Here is a 13,027-nt window from a genome sequence, read left to right as displayed (position 1 = left end):
ATGATAAAAAAAGCTTTACATTAAATTTTGACAAAACGTAAACAGAACTTGGAACGAAAACCACTAATCAACTATGAACTACGTATAATTTAAAGCGAGAATGTCTGCAAAATTCAATTGGTTTTTTTTGAATTTACAACCAAAACTTCTTCAAAAAGACTGGACTGGCAAAAACTCTAAAAAACATAATGATAAATGCAAAATTAACGAATTTCATACACAAGAAAACGTTCCAAAGGCTGTCGAGATGAGATATGTCTGTTTTGGCTCACGAAAAACATTTCCATCAAAACTTGTCGAAAGAAAAGTTAAGGCAGATTTTCTTTTAGACTGTTAACTTACGACATACAGAGAGAAAATTTCGAAAGAGCATAAATGAAATTCATTAAAACTTTGAATAGACCCGAGCTTAAGTCAAGTTACTACACAATGTAATTAAAAAAGGCATTAAAAATTGCTTCGAAATTTGAGACTTTCTCTTTTTAAGCTCAAAACATCAATCGTCGCTTGTGTTGATAAAACCGGATACAATTAAATAATGTTTAGCTTCTTCATCTTGAAAACGGAAAGGTGGCTTTGCTTACAGTAGAGCGTATAGTTCATTTGAATAGTGAGTTTGTCAAACTGGGATCTGAGTTTGTTAGTCTTAAAAAACAGCAAAAGACATGTAAGCTTAAGACCTATTTTATGCAATGCTAAACACTTTCTAAACTCCCACGGACCTTCACAAAAGAAACACCTCAGAGCTTGCTAAAAGTTAAAGGCTACCCCCAAAAGCCGATTGTGGACATCAATAAATATTATTCAGGTGTACATGCTTCTGCTATTGCTGTCTGTTGACTTGCTAATATAGTTCAAAAATCGGTGACAACTCCTAACCAAATTAAATTGTTGATTAATTATGATGCCTTGACTCAAACAAATCATAAATTATTTGTTTTTATTGCGTCAAAGAAACTAAATGTTGTGACGAGAAATCATGTATCAACCTGCATGTAGAACAAAATTTCGACCTATCCCCCATGCATTTCCGTTTTGTGAAAGAGGCCAATGATAAAGCAGAATTAAAAAAGGAAAAGAGACCTACAAACTACATGTAACGTCTGTCACATGATACCAAACACTCAAGAGCAGTTGTTCAGCAAATTGAAACCAAACTTCAATCAAATAAAAGGTAAGTCTCATATAAGTGAACATTTTCCTATTACCATAAAGAACAGCACCAAACGATAAGTTGTAATAACTAAAAGCCAGCCTGGATTGTCACCGCCAAACTAATGCATGAATATATAGGTACGAATCATCAATAACATGAAGAAAATTAAAGATTTTCCATGAACCGTTAAAAACAGAGATGAGCAAATATGTTTCCTCAATGGCATGCAATATATTTACGCTATGCTGTGCTGCCCTACAACAGAAACATCGAGCGAAAAAGCACACAACCATGTATACATAAGCTGAACTCTACTGTGCAATGCATTTTTTAGCGAGGTATCATAAAACATATTTATAATCCTGTGAATATAGACAGGATTAACTTTTCTCCCAAAACATAAAACTATTGGAATCGTTTCAGATTCTTTTATTGACTATAATTGTTTCGCAATGGTAAATAATTTATTCCGACTATTAAATTTTGTTATTATATCAACCTGCAGCCAAGCGCTACGACAGTTCACTGCATCAAATACCATGTTTCAGTTTTGCAACATTGATAAATTGTAAAGAAGAATTAAAAAATTAATTGCTGGCTCACGAGATGATAAAATAAAACTTGATACATTAATTGACTTCTGCATTACGACGAAAACTGTTTCACAATTGGTTTTTTGAATTTTATGTAGTATATTTGAATATTTAAATTTCGTGCCACGTTACGGAGTGCATTCGTGAAACGTAAAAAGACATAATTTCTTTTCAATCAATTCAGCAAGTATGTTCCACATCAATATAAATTAATTAATGTCACTATTTTCATTTTATTTATCACAAGCGAGCACAACAGAATTCAAATGCCCAAATGCGACTTATATGCATAAAGACTTAATATGTGAGCTGACTAAACATATATAAGAACTGACAATAGTGAAAGATGTGTTGACCAGCACAAGAGCGAGTTCAAATACGGATGAATCGTGGAGTTGTATCAATGTATATGTTACATGTAAAAGAAAGAGGTAATCATAGTTACCTGCTCATTAATTAAAAAATTCAGGATTCGAACTGATATGTTTTTTCAAAACTTAGAGTTAAATAGAGTATAACTATATAATTTGATTACAAACAAAACAAAACTTACCAAAGACTTTTTGTAAATTCATCAGCATGCAGCATGAATCACTTCCCTAAAGTACTTCGACGACTGGACCTCGAAGAGTCAACTGAGCGATCGGAATTGCTAAAGAACTATTTTGGTGTTTCTTCAGCTTAAATAACAGGAAGCAGGCGTACACGAAAGCATGAACTGAACAGTAAAAACAGTACATTTCAAAGATGATTAGCAACTTATCTCAAACATATAAGTTTGTGCAAAATCGCTGGTTGTATGCTTTTCATATAAGTACATACTTGGAAATATACCAAATAAAGACACAATACTACAGTAAAAAACTTTGAAATATAATATTGTACTTTACTTCTTGATCTTAAGGTTCACAATAAGGTTGCTATATAGAAAGATGGATTTATGGTATGAAATTGAAAAATTGATCCACCCTAAAATTCCCTTAGACATTTCACTGCACAGTTTACTTATCTTCACAAAATTGATATTATGAAACACAATATTTGAGATTCCTCATTAAATAGTATATGTTGTAGTTTAAAAACAATCATGTTAAAGCAATGACGAACTAACATTAATGACTCCATTCATTATATACTCCGATCGACTGCAAACTTTTTATTCTTGGTATATTTAGTTGAAAACAGCTCCAGCATGACTTTTTTCTGACTAATTTTGCCTAACTTTTCATTCTATTCAATCAATGATTTAATCCCTCTCGATTAATATGACTGTGCTTTTAGAAGCAACACGTCTAGCAAACATGTGAAGCGCAAGTCACAATAAACACACGCATAATTGCAAGGTCATAGCAGGAGTGGCAATAGTAATCACAAGCTCGATTTCTGCACCAAAATAGCACGAAAACCATTTCATTTCAAAAGACATATACTATGGACCATAAAATTCAACTCCTACAGAAAAAAACAACTTGAAAAAGCTCATTTGTGTGCGATTCGTGATGGAACCGGTCTTCTAAGAAACTATCAAGTTCTTGGAATCAACAGTAACATCAAAATAATTTTAATGATCAAAATAATTAAGTACTTTCTCGTATAAGAGTATAATAAAGAAATTCTTTCATTGCTACAATCACAACAGCTAGCAAGTACACAAGTTTCTCCAAAATATCAAAATGACGTAATGGAATTTAGTTTTTCACCAAACCTGCACGACATGAATTGCAGTAACTTATTCATTACTTTCGTTTTAAAATTCCAAACAAAAACTTAAAAGCAGATATTTACAGTAGCCCCCGTTGCGTGCTATTTGAAATAAATTAGCTAAGCCAGGAAAAAATCAGATTCCTAGTATCGTCAATGATTTTAAAATAGTTTTATGAAATAGATTAGTTGAAGCTGAAGCAATAAATTCGTTCAATATCGCAAATGATATCAAATATAGTTAAAAGTGGCTCTACCAGAAAGTATAAATTGATGTTGCAGAGCCCAAAGCCAGACCAAAGATTAAGTCCTACTATGCAAATAATTCTTCATACATAGATCACAGAATAAGATAGTCTGCAATAAAACGCGATACGTCTTTATATATTTAAATTTACTAATAAATGCTGTAAATTAAATGTTTTGAACCCGGGAGTATCGTTATATGTTTGTAAATGATGATCGTCCAGGTTAATAAAGTCCTGAGAAGGACTGTTTTTGTTGTTGTTGACTGACGTTTCGACAACCTTAGCGGTAGTCATCTTCAGAGTCAAATGAGGAGTAAACGTCAGTATTTGTTATCTGGTTGTTACGTCATTGTATTGCGTGTACAGGAAATGTGTATTATCATTGTGAATTGGTGTGAAGTGTAATGTTTTTAGTTGACGGTTTGTTTGTATTGTGAATAAGTCGTTTGTAAGGTGCCGGTAATTGCTGTGATCTGTTCACGGGGGTTTGTTCTAAGTTGGTACGATGGTTTATCCAAGATTACTTGTACATCAATAGCAGCAGTTTTGAGAGTAACAATTGTTGTAGCATGGACAAAGGATGGTCGCAATCGCTCAGCAAACTCTACACCATATTGTAATTGAGTGGTCCCAAGAATCGAGTGTGTAAAATCAAAACTGGCTTCAATTTTCATAATGGTTTCATACGTAGAAGCTCTATCCAGGTACTATTTTTTCAGATCAATGACTTATACCACAAGCAGACCTGCCAGCTTGCACAACTTTATCGGCTGTCACCTAAATCTAAAAACGAATTTCCAGAACAGAAGATTTTCCATCACTTTTACCTTTCTTTAATGACATATATTTTGTGATATAATTTTGAACGAATCAGGTCGGACTGAGTGTATGGCAAAATATTGAGCTTTTACAGGTTTTGCGTTCAAATCTTTCACACAAATTGTATGAACAGGAAATTTACTTGGGTTTTCTTGGTTTTCTGTTTATACACAATTATTTTTTGCGAGTTCTTCTGTTCGTCAATGTAATGTTGTATACAGTTCTCAATTAAACAATCACTCAAACTTGATTCGTTTAAATTACACATTTACTAAATACATGTTACTGCAAAAGTTTTAAACGGGTGAATATGATTGCCAATCTGGTGCTCAGGAGATTTGTGTTAGGATTTAGGTGACAGCCGGTAAAACCGGGTGAGTTTGCATGTCTGTCTGAGGTATAAGACAAGACATATCAGCATCATGATAAAAATGAATGACCAAAAGAAAACGGTTTGATGTATCTTTTACCAAACTGAAGTTAATCTATCTAATGGCACTTATAGTTTTCGGAATTTGCAAAGTTTTCATTTTGATAATCATTGATGACGTCATCGTGAATAGATGGTAAATTTCTTGCTTATTGTGCACACTGGATGCTTTTCAGCCATATTGATTACATGATTTATTATGACACCATGAATTTAATCAATAGTTGTTGGATGCGTACAGAAAAATTTTGAGCTCATTGGTCAACGGCCTAAATACTTTTTGCTTCGTGTGTCCCTCGAACTGCTAATTTTTCAAGATAAAGGGTGATTAATCTTGTGAAGCATGTGAAATTAATACAAAATATGAATGTTTTCGTTGTATAATTTTTTGTTATTAACCGTTGCTAACAACTCGACAAAGGACGAGCAACAATTACTCAAACGAATAAATGACGCGTGATTGAGGTAATGGACAAGACCTATTATTTCGACAAAATGGACCACACTTGTTAATGAGAGACAAACGTACAAAAAACACAAACGAAGCCCAACAACATCCCTACTATGCAAACTTAAAAGCAAGATCTTCTCTTTGAGAAAGTCTAACATCATATCTGAACATACTTACTATCGATTTAGTTGTTCTGTACCACGAGCACCTAAACTTTAAAGACTAACTAAACTTAAGAAACCACAAATACCCTTGCGACGAATTGTATAATTCTGTGCGTCGCCTACTTACAAACTTTCACAGTACTAGACCGACATAATGAAACCACTTACAAGCAAATCAAAACACGAACTAAAATACACTTTGCTTGTGTTTTGCACATTTTCATGGTCTAATTACAGAAAAACTGCATTCCAGTCAACTAATAACAGTCGAGAAATATCTCAGGGTAAGTTATTAATTGAGTTCAGCGCAGGTCACACTATCATTGAAATGCAACGAATTTCGTGATGATTTGCTCGTTAACGAAAAAATATGACGACACGGACACGGCCGAATTCATCGACGATGAGCATGCACACCGAAATCATCATCGAGTGACGAGTGGTCTTCTCCGATTGAACGTAAAGCGTCACATGAGTAATGGTGTGCTCACTGTTTTACAGGCAACATGGCAAATTGGCAAGAAATGCTAATTCTTATACTTATCATGTCGCCTTCAATTTATTGGATGCACCCAAAGCCTCCTTTCTGATAGCCATTGTCGTTTCGACGGTAAAAGCAGTAATATTTCCTCTTTATTATTATTAGCAACTTCTTCCTACGTTGATTTTTTGTCCAGGAATGTTTTGCCAAAATTGACACAGTGTGGCACTAAAAGTTCATCACGAACTCTTGATAAAGAACAACTCGTCACAAAATTCGTTGCATTTCAACGATAGTGTGACCCGTGCTTTAAAAGGGCTTCAAAACTTTATCATATTTTCATAAGTTGCTACGAATATGGACGCGCGTGTATATTAAAACAAGCGGAATAATTATAGCTATTGCAGACCAAAATCACCAAATTATCTAATGCTGATTTCATTAAATGTCACTTAGGGGCTGTTCACAATAGCAAGGTAGCTGAGATTCAACGATGCGTTAAATCAATTAGGCAAAAGAAAAGATTAAATACTTCACATTAAAAAGACTTATTTGAGCAATTTCTTCATATTCTCTGACTTTGCAAAATCACAAAACCTTAAAATGAAAACAAATAATTTAGCCTGATTGAAAAATTACAACTAAAATGATTTATGACGCTTAAGAATGGTTTAAATTTTGCGTTGGAAGTTTTGACTCCTTTCATTTACTCAAAGTCAATTCAAGCCTCGCTGAATCACGGTTACCGGGCTCATATGAACAGCCCTAAATCTGCAAAACAATTAATGCTGTATATTCAATTGATTTCTGCGTGTATTTAGCAAACTTGCGCCACTTGAAACATCGAAACTTACGTGAACAAAAAGTATTTATAACAAAAGATAACGAAGAAGTTCATCTCATTTTCTTTTGTTATTATTGCTTCGGTGCATGAAAAGTTCGACGCTTGAAACAGGCCTCAGTGACGTAATTGGAGTTTGAGACGGAAGTAAGTTTTTGTCTTAAATTACGAGCCATGTCAATACTTGGTTGCATGTTTGGCTCAGTTAAATAAATTTGCACATGTATTTGAGTCAAATTCCGTTCGTCAAGGTTTACAACTTCAATCGACATTAATTGTTGAAAAAATATGAGTTCAAACACATCCGGAAAAGATTCTTCCAAAGAAGATATGCCAGAGGCAACAGCTACGGTTTCTGCAAGCAGTTTACGCTTTGAAACAGAGAATTACAGTGAATTCCGTTTCTCGTCATGCAGTGTACCAACAGGTCAAGAACAATCAGCAGCATCCTCAAGCCACACACCTTACCGTTATATTCAGTTTCTTAAAGAAATAATTAATAATGCACCACACAAAAAGGTAACGTTATCCCAAATATACAAAGTCATTATCAAAAAGTTTCCTGTTTATACAACTGCTCCACCATGTTGGTATTCTCGCGTTAAAGAAGTTTTAAGACACTATGACTGTTTTGTTGAGTTACATCGGATATCGAGGGATAAAGATAGCGAACGTTACTGGACAATAGATCCGGACTACCGTGAAAGTATCAGTTCCATCCACAGTGTTTCACAAGAAGCAGAGAATGCGCAACGGGTGCCATCTTATAAAAGACCATATTGCAATTACATTGAACTAATTCAGATGGCAATCATGAGTTCATCACGTAAAAAAATGCATAAACAACAAATTTTTGAATTTATGGAGGATAACTTCCCTTACTTCATCGACTGTCCAAGTGATTGGTGTAATGCGATTGGCAACGTTATCACGCTGCAACGAGTTTGTTAAAATAGATCGGAAAGATAAAGTCAATTGGCATTTCTGAAAAATAAACCCGAGTTTATGTTATATCAGTGGCGAAACGTATGACAATTTTAATATACCTAGGCCAAGCAGATTTAGAGCAAATGAAATAAGAGCGCCAGGTTCCATTGCACCGTCTGAGACAAACTTTCAGACATTAAATGAAGCACCAATTGAAGTTGATCGCGTTCTTAACAAAGACATAGCTACTTCATCAACCTCCACAAAATCAAATCCTTGCAAAAGAGCAAATACCATTAATGATAGTCTTCAGACTTCATCGAATTCTTCATCAGTCTCTATAACCTCTAAACACCCCTATAACAAAACCAATTCCTTCTACGTATGAAAGCCAGGACACAACAAACAATTCTGTGCAGTGTTCATCCGTCTCTGTAGCCACTTACTAATCTAAACCTTTTACAGCCGCTATATCTCAGCCTAATACCTGGATTCCTGAACAGTATAGAAAGCCCTCAGCAAAGAATAGCGAATCATCAGATGACGAAGAAGACCCATTTTACACTAAATAAAGTTTCACGGTGGAAAAACCTCATGAAAATCTGTAACCTTAAGCAGAAATAGAGAACACATGAAGACATGCGGACGACGATTTGTAATAAATCTTAAGTCATATATTTGTACGTTGATTTTCCTTAGGCTGATTGTTGCTCTTCATTCTTAAAAAAGAACATTCTTTAAAACTAACCGTAATAGTTTGGTCCTTTAGTATAATATTTTTATGCTAGTCGAATTCTGTGAGTATTTACAGTATTCATATAAGTTACGATTGAATTTTTTGGTGACATAGACCTTGTAGAAAACCTAAAAGCAAATGAAAACATCTAAGTTACACGGAGCTTCTATAAAACTATGAGAAATAGTTAGAAACAGCAAAAAAAATACTTTTAACGTGTTTGAACCAATGCAAAGCTATCCCGTCTATTTTAATCCTGCTCTATGCAAATTTACTTGTTTACTCTGCTTATACAATGAATTCATAAAGTATTGAATGATGGAATATTGTTAAATATACATTGCAAAGTAGCTACATTTATCCTTACTGTTTATACAACACATTTCGGAAGAAGCATCTTAAATTTTAATAAAGATTTTAAATTCCCTGTTTTGGGAGTAAAGATTTCATTAAAATTCGTCTTGCCTTGTGAAACGATTCAAAGTTAGCGGATATAACAAAGCAATTTTATCATTATTTTTTGGTCTCTGCTTTCAATAGGACAGGTTTTCTTTCCCTGAAAAATGTACTTCAGTGGACACCTCCTGTCACTGAGAAACTGAAAATTTTTGCAAACTCAAAAAAGGGAAAGTGAAAAAATGGTCATAATGTCATCTTCAAACCACTTTTCTATTAAGAAGATAGATTTTCAGAGAAAAAAAACTTTCACCCAGCAATTTTCATTTCAAATGATAATCTTTAAGACGATAATACAATGATAATGCAATGATAATATGCTGCGATTAAGCATGATGATCCTTACGTAGGGCATTTCATTCTAACATTCTCAACATGTTGACTGAACATGCGCGTCAACATTGTTTTGTCTTTATTCAGTGATGTTACCCAATGTCTGCAAATGCTCTCAACATGTCTTGGTCCTTAAAATGATAACACGCAGGATCCTGGGGCAAAATATTACACGACAACTAGCAGCTGCTTCTATACCACAACATATACAATTCAGTGAGCAGCTAAATTATAATAATATAAGTTACATAGTGCGCATGCTTATGGTCAACATTGTTGAGTGTGCTGTTCAAATGCACTAAAAAACCGTGGAGCAACGAAAATGTTAAGTGTAGTTGTGTGGAAAGTTTGAGCAAGTTCAAACTTTTATCAACAACGCTCAACTCCACTCAAGACTCCTCAATTGGCTGTGGAAATACTCTGACGTCTTTTGTGTCCACATTGTAGAGCTTATGTTGAATCAAAGCGTTTGCAAGTGCCCCAATCAGGAATGCATTGCTATCGCTAATTTGTGTGGGAGTGGGTTCTTATTCATATATGCATGTTATAACTCCATAGACAACAATACATGTCAAAACAACTTAATGCAGCATATCATGAATATATGAATAAGAGCCCCTTGATAAAGGTAAATGTCGTTGGGTGTCCCAATTACGTATCCTTCTGCTGAAATCAGACATTTTGTGGTAACATTTTTGCAACGCAAAAAAAGGGCAAAACAAGAACACTAATTGGGAAGGGGATGGTGGTGAAAGAAATCAGCAGGGCAGAGCTGCATATATGAATATTCACACACACAGTATAGATATTCAAGCACAACTATTTAGTCTATGTATCATTAGTATTCTTTCCATCTTTTCATTATCCCATTGAAGGTGTACAATAATATAATGTTTTATAAATAATGCATAAATGAATTCAGCTTAATAAGAAGAAATATTAAATGCTCCTTGGACAAATAAATATACATATAACGCCATATGACAATCCTTTTATCAAACAGCATTATCTTTCACAAATAATAACGCCGATTACACAGTTACTATTATCTAACGATTTCTAACACAGGTCTCCGTTTACGTTAACTATTTTATGAGAATACAATTTTGTCACGGCAATTTATTGTTCTCCAAAAATTGATTTCAGGGTGAAAACAATATTTTTGTTGTCTTGATTGAATAATTAATGACTTTTGCTCATTTAGCTACAGCATAAATTATTTTACTGTAACTGACAATCATGTACACGGACGTTGTTTCTTTACATTGGAAAAGATAACAGGAATTTTTACTCCTGCTTCATACGTTTGCACAATTCAAAAGAGATTTTTCGTTAATATTTAGTTCTAGTTTTAAAAACATATAATTTACTGCAAATGAGTACAACGGTGATGCATCAATTGTAAATAGCTTCAATCTTTTGTTTTATTGTATTTACTACCATCAAAACCTTCCGGTAATACTTCGATCATTATTTAAATGTTTTATAAGCAAAACGTGAACATTGGAATTACTAGTAGCAGTAACAGAATAAAAATAAAAAATTGCTGTTCCATTAATGCCACACTTTTTCTTTTAATTTATGGCATGATTTCTGAACCTTGGACGAGCATTGATAAATCATCAATGCATTGGAAAAAGTTGAAAAAGATACAAGAATATCGTAAATAACATCCAACAAAGGTGAAATATGTTAATGATGTACTTGTTATTTTCTCGAAAGAGTTCTACTTGGCAAAGTTAGTGGTGGAACCCGTGTTTATCTTGGATTCGGAAAAGATGGTTATGGAAAAGCAGTAAAACGACTTAATCGAGATAGTTACACAGAGGAAGCTAAGCAAGAAAAACATATTTTGAATGAATTTGATGAAAAACATTCGAAAGATATTATGAATTATTGGTATTCTGAAGAATAACCAAACGCTGAATATATATATTTTGTAAAGATTTACGTGAAGAATCGTTGGGGAGTTTTGTGAAACCTTCTACTTTAGATGCACTTCAAATAGCGCTTTCCAAAGTCATGAAGCATATCGTAAAAGATTTAGAATATCTTCACAGTGGCTCAAGTCCTATTCTTCATCGGGATTTAAGACTCGCAAACGTTCTTCGAGATGTACATGGAAATTTTTTAATCGCTGAATTTGGTATAAGTCGAAAATTGTTAAATAAAACTTCGACGTATGAGAGCCCACAGAGAGGAGCTAAAAATTAGATAGCTCCAGAATCATATGATGAAGTGAGTGCATCAATTAACTCTGTCCGCCATAAGAAACAGTTTGATCTTTTGGTTGGTATTTGTTGTGGAATTTTAAATAGTGTTGAATTCTGTATGTAACAAATAACTCGCTTTTTTAACGTTTCCCTATCAACCACTCACTTTGTGACTGTTATGATATCTTTTTTATTAAAAATTGAACGCAGGAATGGTGGCTTATTATGTTGCGACAAATGGGAAACATCGTTTTGGACTTGAACGGTTTTTATTAGACAACCTTTTTGAAGGAAACCCTGTTGGCTTGGACGAAATCAAGGATGCCACGCTCGAAGATATTCTTTCGTGGATGTTTAAGCGACAACCTGAAGACAGAACATCAGCCAACGAAGCGTTGAAACACCCATATTTATTTTCAGATGATGAGAAGTTTGAAATGTTGTGTAAAGTTGGAAACCAACATCCAATTAAGACAAATGATGCCCTTTCAAGTGTACTTTAACTATTGATAGTGAACCTTCTGATTGGAAATGTCAAATAGATAGTGATGTCAACGATTATCTTTGCACATATGAGAAAAATGGGAAAATTGATAAGGTCCACTACAGATCTTCATGGACGGAAAGCTTAAGACTTATTCAAAATGTTGGTCAACATTGGTACGATAAACCAAGACTGCATCTTGAATTATTGAAAAAGATTGGCGATCCAAAAGAATACTTTCTCAAAACTTTTCCCAATCTTCTCGATGAATGCCGCTGTCAGGTCGAATGATGTGATGAACAGTTGTTTTTCTTTGTAATTGTTGTTGCGGATCGAGGCCATTTCATGTGATTGACACTTTGGGATTATTACAGAAGGGAGAGTTGTTGTTAACATTATAGATTCGAGATGTTGAATTGTGAAGTAGTTTTCTTTGAGACGACTTCATTGTACAATGAAAGTTCAAAAATAAATCATTTAAACTAACGACAATTCCAAAATTATGTCCTCGAGAATAAAAATAACTATTTTATCGTGCAACGTGCATGATATGGCGCCCAACGTGAGGCGGCTTTAACGCAATAAAGTCGCCCATATTCGTTTCTTACGAAAATTTCGACTGAAGAGAAGGAAAAACTGGAAAGGCTACGTGCTAGAAGAAGAGGACATCGCGGAGTGTGTACTAAACTCGAGAAAGAGTCAGTTGAATTGTTATCACAGCCACCACATGATAATCTTGTAGATCGTAGCGAAATCATCGCACAACAACTCCAAGGGAAACTAAAAATATTAAGTGAACTCGATGAAGAAATACTGAACACGTGTGATGTTAATGAAATACAAGGTGAACTCGAGGACTCGGCCGAAATTTCTGATAGAGTTATGAGTATAAAACGAAAAATTGAAAGGTATATTAAATGCGCTAAGAATGACAGAGACGTTGATACGAAAGTCAACGATACCATATCGAACTCGAATTTGACGAACATGTCAA

This window comes from Xenia sp. Carnegie-2017, unplaced genomic scaffold (assembly GCF_021976095.1).
Source record: "Xenia sp. Carnegie-2017 unplaced genomic scaffold, XeniaSp_v1 HiC_scaffold_19, whole genome shotgun sequence".
NCBI lineage: Eukaryota > Metazoa > Cnidaria > Anthozoa > Malacalcyonacea > Xeniidae > Xenia > Xenia sp. Carnegie-2017.
Note: the sequence above shows the minus strand (reverse complement) of the source record.